Consider the following 9,069-nt stretch of genomic DNA (forward strand, 5'->3'; position numbering starts at 1 on the left):
TGAATATATTAAATATCATTTAACCTACGATAAGAAGTTTTAAATTTTTATTTGTTATACAGTATTCAAGAAAAACAAAAAGTACAAAAAATCTATAAAAAACATATTTACAAAAAAATCAGTCTAAACTACTAATATTGAAATAAAGGAAGTAATCACGTATTTTCTATTTCATTCCAAAATTTAAATATTTATTTGTGGATAAGTAATTTCTCACAAAATTTCATATCTTTTCCAGAACCATTTATCTAAATTATAATAATTCTAATGGTATAGTTACATGTCATTCAAATAAGTATTTTCTCACAAAACCATTTATCTAAATTATAATTATTCTAATGAGTAATGATAATGCCTTCACAAAATTTCTTTTAGCAGTTTTTATCTTCTATACTTAACATCGCATAGGATTTTATTCATAGTTCTACAAAATTTTCATTATGTTCCTTATTTATCCTCCACCAAATAATACCATCAACCACCTAAGATAAAAAAAATCTTGCTACTTCCCAAATTCAAACTTGATAGGTTTTTAGCAACAAAATAATCAAATAATATCATATATTAATACTTAATTAAAAAGAAATAAATAACTATATAATAAAATCTTCCGCTACTTTCCAAATTCAAACTCGATAGGGTTTTTTACAACAAAATAGTCAAATAATATCATATATTAATACTTAATTAAAAGGGAAAAAGGTCATTTTAATCCCGAACTTACAAAATGAAGCCAAATAAATCCCGAACTGTTAAATGAGCCATTTAAATCTCCAATTTTTCAAAATTAGCCATTTAAAACTTGAATTCTCGTTGACCGGGCTAATTTGAACACATAGAAAGTCAACAGTTAAATGCATTTAACTTCTGTCAAGTTTTATTACCCATCGTTTAGTAGACATTTAGAAATTAAACCCCCAGGTTTTATCATAAGAACCCTAAATTCCTAAAAACTTGAAACTTCTCCTCGTCGTGATTACGAAATATAATCCAGAGGCTTGTAACTCCATTAACTCTCCAGAGGGAGAAAGCTAGAATTTCAGAGAATTATGTTGCCATCTTGGCTTTGTCTTGGTGTTGTAAGAATTATTGGTGTATGTCGTGAATGTGTGGTTTCTTCCGTGAATTGGAAATTTGCAATATCAACAAAGAGATCAAAGTGTTAAAATGTGTTGTCAAAGAGTAGAGGGAAATATAAAGTCAGCAAAAGTCGAATTTCAAAGTTCCAAAGCCATTATCAATGGCTTTTGGTGTATAGTTTGTTCATGGGTGTGGGCCGTGTGGCACTCTCTTACATTGTTGGTATGTTGTAGTGTTTTTCTGTATTGGAATGTTGTAATTTGTTCTCTTTTATCTACTAAATTTGTAATGACTTTGAATCAAATACCATATTTGTGTTCGTTCGATGTTTGTATTTGGAATGAGTTTGTAATCGTTTTTAAGAAGTCTACTTGAGTTGGTATTGTAAATGAGTTACAAAAAGTGAATCATAAAGGATGAGACACTAGAGAGACAAAAACATGAATGTGTAATCATAACAGTCACAGAAACATGAAGGTGTTAAAAACCATGGTCTAGTATCTTAATTCTTAAACATGAGTTCAAACGGTCACAGTTGAAGATGGTCTCTGACATATAAGCAAAGCCAAAATTCCCAAACATAAAGCACAACTTGAATACATAAACATGAAGTTCAAACTGTTTAGGGATTAAGACGATAAAAAGTATTATCGATTTGAAGTTTCAAGTGTTTAGGGATTTAGGGTTCTTGGGGGCTTTTAAGTTATAAAGTGTCTACTAAACAGTACGTAATAAGACTTAAAGGAAGTTAAGCAATTTAACTGTTGACTTTCTATGGATTTAAATTAGCCTGGTCAACTAAAATTTAAGCTTTAAATGGCTTATTTCTTAAAGTTCATGATTTAAATGGATCACCTAAGAGTTTGAGATTTATTTGGCTTCATTTTGTAAGTTCGGGATTAAAATGACCTTTTTACCTTAATTAAAAAGAAAACAATATAGCTATATAATCCGCGCGTAGCGCGGACACGGATCTAGTAGTAAAGAAAGATAAAATTTTGGTTCATTTCAATTTTAGCCAAACAATTATTTTGAATATATTTTATTTCTTAATGTTCACGTGAGTATTGAAATAGGGATAATTTGTAAATTACTTCATTAATAGTTTGAAATTTGAAAATTACACCATCTATTTTATTTTTTGAAAACTATACTTTTCTAAATGTGCATTGAAATTTTTACCCAGATTAGGTTTCAGTAACTGAAATATAAATTCGAAATTATAACAATAATATTATTATATTTATTTATGTTTAAGATAAATATGTATTTTGGGATAAATATTGTATTTTACCATTTAAAATTTTACAATAACAAGGATATTATAACGGAACGTAGGAATTATATTGAAACTATAATCATGGAAAAAAAATTATCACTTGTTATTCAAGAACAGAGAGGACAAGGGAGAGAGCAATTTCCATAGCAACATACGAAAGTAACATGTTGTAGTTTTTTTCTGTTGCTGTTATTAATTTGAATTGAGAGGAAATAAGCAGTGTCTTGTGGAGGAAGCAACATCATGTTTAAACAAGGACTAGACCTTGATCCGCACAACCGCGCGAGTGTATATATTTTTTTTTAGTTTTTAGTTTATAATAAATGACGAATTTTCAATAGTAAGTCGTATAACATTGAGTAACTTTGGTGTGTGTGTTTACAGTCTGTTGTATTATCGATATTTAGTATCAAATAAATAAATTAAAAAATATAAATAAAGAGAATTATGTATTTACATAAGATATATAGAAAACATATTTTTGAAATTAAAATATGAAGAAAGAGAGAAGTACAAGTTAGTATGGTTTACGAAATTGATATATGATTCAACAATAATATTTTTGAAGAATATTTGATTTATGCAACTTCTATTGTAAGATATAAAAATGTGGATTAAGATTTGTTTAAAAAAAATGAAAGTGCCAATTATATTTAAATAGTTTCTAATTAGATATGGTCTTAATTTTAAGAAAAAATATAATCAATATAAATAATCAATATTTATATTAGTTATTTCAACAATATATAAAAATTGGTTAGCATAATTATTTTTTGAAATCTACGAATCACTTATGATTAGATTTGGGTATATTAAATAATCGATATAAATGATGATTGACCCCCAAGTTAAAGGGCCAAAAATATTATGCTGGCCATTTTTTATATATTGTTGAAATAACTAATATAAATATTGTTACCAAAAATAATAAGTAATATTGCTGGATTTAAAGGATTTGGTTTACGTATATTTTGGATTCCCGATCGTGAGACTACCTGTTGAACGTCCGATGACGCGTTGCTCCGACCTGAGCTCCAAATCTGTTGGTTACCTGATATGTATTGATGTGGAAAAAATATGAGGATTTAAAAACACCCTTTTAAATAGTAGTAGTTGTTTATTTTGAAAGATATTTTTTTATTATATTTGGAAATCTATATTATTAAAAGATGAGGATCTAAAAAAATTGTATATTGATAATCATTAAATCATACTAATATTGATTGCAAGTAGCTATCGTGTGAAACTTTTGTTTGTACAAAATGTGAGGATGAGGGTCTAATAAGATGTATATTTTTAAGGATTGTATAAATTATAATTTCAAATATTTTGTTGATTGACCGCAAGGTATGACATTGGATGATTAGTGAAAATCATTTTTATCATGATAATTAAGGTGTATACATATAGTCAATGTATGAAGGAAGTATTTTATACAGCAATTGTTAAGTTGTTTATCCTTAAATGTGAGACATAGATATGTCTGGTTGGTACGAAGTTAACGAAAACCTAATATATAAGTATGAACATTGACCTTTTGAATTTTGTTATATACCGTGAATTTGTTTTGTATGGTAATGACAGAGAAAATTGATTGTTAAGCAATGGGATAACTACAAAAGAGAAAGTATATATAAGGGTGATGTCGATTGTTTTTGTTTGGCAAGTATAAATTTAATTTTGGATAAATCAATTAATAATCCATTAAAGACAAAGAATCTATAAATATAGCTTCAATTAATACATCAGTGACATGAGAGTGTAAATATATTGAAAAATTAAAGGGTAATCTAATTTTGTACTCATGTTTTAATAGATTAGATATTTGGGAAAGTTTCCTTCGTATACGCTCATATCTATGCATCTTCATGATACCATTCTACAAACATTACAGCAAAAAGAGATAAATAAGGCTGAGAAAAAAGGAAACCAACTCCTGTAATTCATTGTCTATCAAGCCGCAAAAACGACACTTACGCCAAACTTGAACAGAAGCGGAGTTCTTCAAAGGTATAGAACATCTATCTCTCCAGAACTTATTGATCTGGTCATCACCAGGCTTTCTTGATAAGCGGAGTTCATTCTGCCAATAGCTAGAGCACCTTTCTTTTCTCTTATATCTTATGGAATTCTCATGTCTTGCTTTGAATTCTCTTTCGGAAGTTCATAGACAAAAAAAACACAGGTTTCCAGACAGTAATTGCCTCCACTCAGCAAAATCACACAGCAAAACCACAATTGTATTTGCTTCTACTTGCGCAGAGAGAAGCATCAAGTGAAATAGTCACCCCGTGTTGACATATCGGGTGTGACCAGCAAGAGTCGACCTAAGCCAACAGTTCGAAACGTTCTACACTTATTTGGTTGTGTATAGACTAGTGTTAGCGTTGTATCACGAAGACATTGTACCATAGTTGAGACGTTCTAAATCATTACCCAACATATATATACCAAAATCTTCATGAACCATCTGCACCGTATCTTCAAACTTCAAACCTTCTTTAATGGTAAATAATTTACCTCCATTTTTGTATTCACCGTGAAATTCCATGATTCTTTATTCAACTTACTCTCTCCAAAAACTCCAGTTATATGCATCATGATTTTCCTAAACGAAAATAACATTTAAAATAAAATAGAAACTGAAATCTAATTTATGAATTAACAAACCTCTGAATGAGATCAGAGGAAGATAAAAGTTATTTCATACATGAGGGTAAGGAAAAGAAGAAAATGAGACGTTGTCTCGAAGGTTTTTTTTTCAGAAACATAAAAAGTTTAATATATATAAAAAAGAATATTGTTTGGATATTCTAAAGATTTCTTTTTAAAAACATCTTATGTTTGTTAAAACCGTTACTTTGAGTATAAAATAATTATGATGATAAATAATTAAGAAATATTGAGATTGGGCAATTTAGTAAATTTTATATATACCAAAGTGTATTTTTCTAAAAAAATTAATCAATGGTGTAGTTTAAAAAAAATAATCAATGGTGTAGTTTTCAAATTAATATCTTATTTAAGTGTATTTCTCCAAATTTTCACATTGAAATATGTAGTTGGTAAATAGTTAATTTTTAACTAAATAGACATAGATAAGAAGCTTTTTTACATCGGTTGTTTTATTCCAGTCTAGTTACCCAGACCACCTCAAGTTCTTTGAGTAATAGAATGACCGTTCGATGGAAAAAAAAAGGCGGCATGTTAGGGATTCGACCAAAAAAAGAAGGCATATATCAGGGTTTTCCAATGGTCAATGTTGTAGAAAAGAGGCTAAGTGGTCAAAAGTGTTAAAGATCTTAACGAAAGCCCCTTATTTTGTAATTTCCTCTTATTTTAAAACCTTTTAAATTTTAACATAAAATTCGCTAATGTCGATTTCCCTCGTTTAGCTTTAACTGTTGTCAAATACTCAAATGTGGATGAAAATAGTTAAATCAAAAATATTGTGTTATAACTAAAATAAAAAACTAAATCAGAATACTAAAAGCAAGATATAGTGAGCAATTAAGATATCCACATCATCAAAAATAATCATACAATCAAATGCAATTGTTCTGTCACGTCATTTTGCTTAATCACCTTCTAGGTACTCTAGCTACATCATGTCTTTATAGAAAACATTTACGAAAATCATCCACCGGCAATCTCATCTCTTCGCCTTCTTCCCTAAAATTAATTTCCTATTTACCATTGATCTCTTCCTCTCCTTCTCTGTATTTCGTTTCTGATAGGTTTAATTGCATAAACTCATTATTTAACATTTTTTACTCTTTCACTCTTCTGTTAGACTCAAATATAGAGAGAACTCCGGTGACTTCAACGCCGCCGTTAATCACCATGTAATCAACCTACAATCAATACGTCCACTACTTGCATCGTTTGTTGCTCAGGCGTCGCTTAATCAGTGCTTCAATCTCTGCAGAGAAGAAGATCGATGAACTAAAACCGGATTCGGCAAATGGTTACAGCCGTCGGTGATGATCAGTTACGGTTCAATAAGTGCGAATACGCCGTACGAGTGAGTGAGCTTGACATCGATTCAATCAACAAAGGGTTTGATTCGGGTAAAAGTTTGGGGATGCTTTCGACGGGCCGGAGATGTGGGCGAGCCTGACGTTGAACCTCCAACGCGCCGCCCCTAATCGATCAGGTTCCATCTCTCTCTCTCTCTCTCTCTCTTTTGAATCTTCCCTCGCGACTTCCAATCAACTCTATGATGCCTTCGTTGGATCTATTTGGTAGATGTGTGGTTGCAGCGTTGTAGAAACTGGCTAAAAATTATCCCGAGGCTGCTCAGATGATTTGTACAGCCATGTAAGCTTCCCTTCCCTTTTTTTTTGATGTCTTATCTCGCTATAATTGATTGATATGGTAGGAGCTCAATAGTGTATATAAAGTTATTATCATCTGTTAAGTTGTAGCCTCGGGATTATGTACGGTGTGTATATGAAATTCATTTGTATAATTGAGATGATGAGCTTTTATTTAAAGTGCGGGTTTTTCTTTTGATGTGCCAGCCCTGGATGTTGTGAAATGTATATCGAATTGATTTGCTTTGATTTTAGTTGGTAGATGTGAGCTTTAGGAGGCACATATCCAGCAGACGAGTGTTTGTCCGAGCTGGTATTGGGAATAAAAACAAATACGAGCTTTTCTTTCTCTCTACTCGACTTTAAGAAATAGCTTCAGCAGGTTAGTTTGATGAATTGTTTTTTAATTTGTTAGTTCAGAGGATATAGTAGACTCTTTGTGAGAGTTTTAGGAGTTATTAGTTTATCACTATGATTTTTATTGTACATTTTCTTTTTTTCTTTCTCATGGGAGTCTTTCCTTCCGCTGGTGTATGGTCTAAGGAACAGTGTGCAGATCAATCAACCTTCTGGATTCCAACTTGAGACGGCCAAAAAAGCCGGATTGAAAGCGGTTAACAATGAGTCTATCACCGATGCGGAGAAACAAAATAGTTAAAACAGACTATGAAAATCTTAGCTTTTAATTAATAAGAAGGAACAGTTGAAGATGAATAATGGTAAATGCCTCAACTGGTCTATACAAAAGATGGACTCGGCATGAAGGGTAGACTTCAAATTAAGCGTAATTTAGCAAAGGTATGTTTAACTTTCCTGTTTCACAATATTAGTTGCTTTCGATTAGTAACATGGAGCAGGGACCAGTCACAAAATATCATTCTAAAATGTTTGTTATCCCATTGTGCTGTGGACTTTTCAAGTTATTAGTTACGCATCACCAACTTCGAGCTGAGTGCATTTATTTATCGCTGAGCAATGGTGTAAATCTTATAGATTTGTTTTTTTTTTTTTTGGATTTAGATATTAAATTTTGTTTTGGGGGTTTTCATAATTTTGGTGGAATATTAGGATTCACCGTAGTGGGTTATGTCTTGGTCTCAATAATGTAATCCGACATGTGAGTTTATTATGTCTGAAACTTTGCCATTATAGAGAAATATAGTGTGAGACTCTTTTGTAGATGTTATGAAAATTCTTATGATTGTTTGTTCGATAGATTTTTGCAGATCATCATCATTCTTGAGATTTGTGGTTTGAAGAACATTGTTGAAATTCTTTTTGGTTCTCGTGGCTTCTCCAAAAATATCTACCCGAAATTCAGGTATAAGTTTGGTTCTCCTCTTTGAACTGGTGGTATACTCGATGGTGTTCATGTGAAGTATGTGGCTCTCTCACGTGAGATAAAACCTAATTGTCTCAGCTCAACCTATTTTAAAGCTTTCCATTTTTTTCTAAAGTCTTGGAATTTGTAATTGCATAGAAACAATCTAGAAGCAGGAGCTTCGAGAAGTCATCAAAAGATCAGATTAACTATGAGATGTCAAGCATGCGATTCCACAAAGGTGAGTGAACATTTTTTTCGGAGGAACCCGGACTGATTAATAATGTGGTTACTTTAATTCAATCAAGGTGCTTAATGTGTATGCATTTAATGTGTCGGATGTAAAATAAAGCATCCAAACAATCATATTTACTTTCAGAGACGATTTATCAGAGAGTTCATGAACCTAGGAACACTCCAAAAACTATGTTGTTTGATGTGGATCAAACTAGATTTGGCACTGCTATCAATCAGAAAGCTTTTCGCATATGGAAAGGTCCAATCTTTTAGTCTTCATGTATTTTGCATTTCCTTCCGACTTTCTAAACCCCCCAGTTTTTTATGTCTTCGTTCAGAATCATTCCAACCAGCGGTTTAGGAACTTCAGCGTGTCTATGGCAAAGAAGATTGTTTCTTTTTGAATGTATAATTATGTTCAAATTGTAAGATTGTAAACAGCTTACTGGATCTTACTTAGTGTAAAAACTTTGGTTCCAAAGAAAGTTGTATCTTCTCCATCGTCCATCCCTTCAGTAAAAGCTTTCTTTATGTAACCTTTAAGTAAACCCAAGTTTTCATCCATCACTACCATCATCTTGCTCGCTAGCTTCCTCACTTCTCCTGTGTATTCTCCCATTACCTCTTTGTCTTTTGAGAAAAGTTGTGAATTGTGAAAGTGGATTCGGGTGGTTTGAGATTTGAGGTAAGAGACATGTTATTTGTTTACTTGAACCCAGAAGTGTTGGATGGTCATTTGTTTCAGAAGCTCCCAGTGGCAGATCCCAAGGTGTGACAGATACATAGATACGGAGAAACTCATGAAACGGAGATATCACAGAGTCTAAGATCCAAAC

General features: G+C 31.6%; 1 long non-coding RNA gene across 1 annotated transcript; it reads left to right on the top strand.

The window, feature by feature from the left end:
* The first annotated feature begins 3,353 nt into the window (after positions 1-3,353).
* Positions 3,354-8,769, top strand: LOC125588887. The gene is made up of 5 exons (XR_007325097.1): positions 3,354-7,473; positions 7,892-7,996; positions 8,156-8,237; positions 8,376-8,492; positions 8,572-8,769. It is a non-coding gene; the product is annotated as an uncharacterized LOC125588887 (long non-coding RNA).
* Positions 8,770-9,069: the final 300 nt, after the last annotated feature.

Source organism: Brassica napus, chromosome C6 (assembly GCF_020379485.1).
Source record: "Brassica napus cultivar Da-Ae chromosome C6, Da-Ae, whole genome shotgun sequence".
Classification (NCBI taxonomy): Eukaryota; Viridiplantae; Streptophyta; class Magnoliopsida; order Brassicales; family Brassicaceae; genus Brassica; species Brassica napus.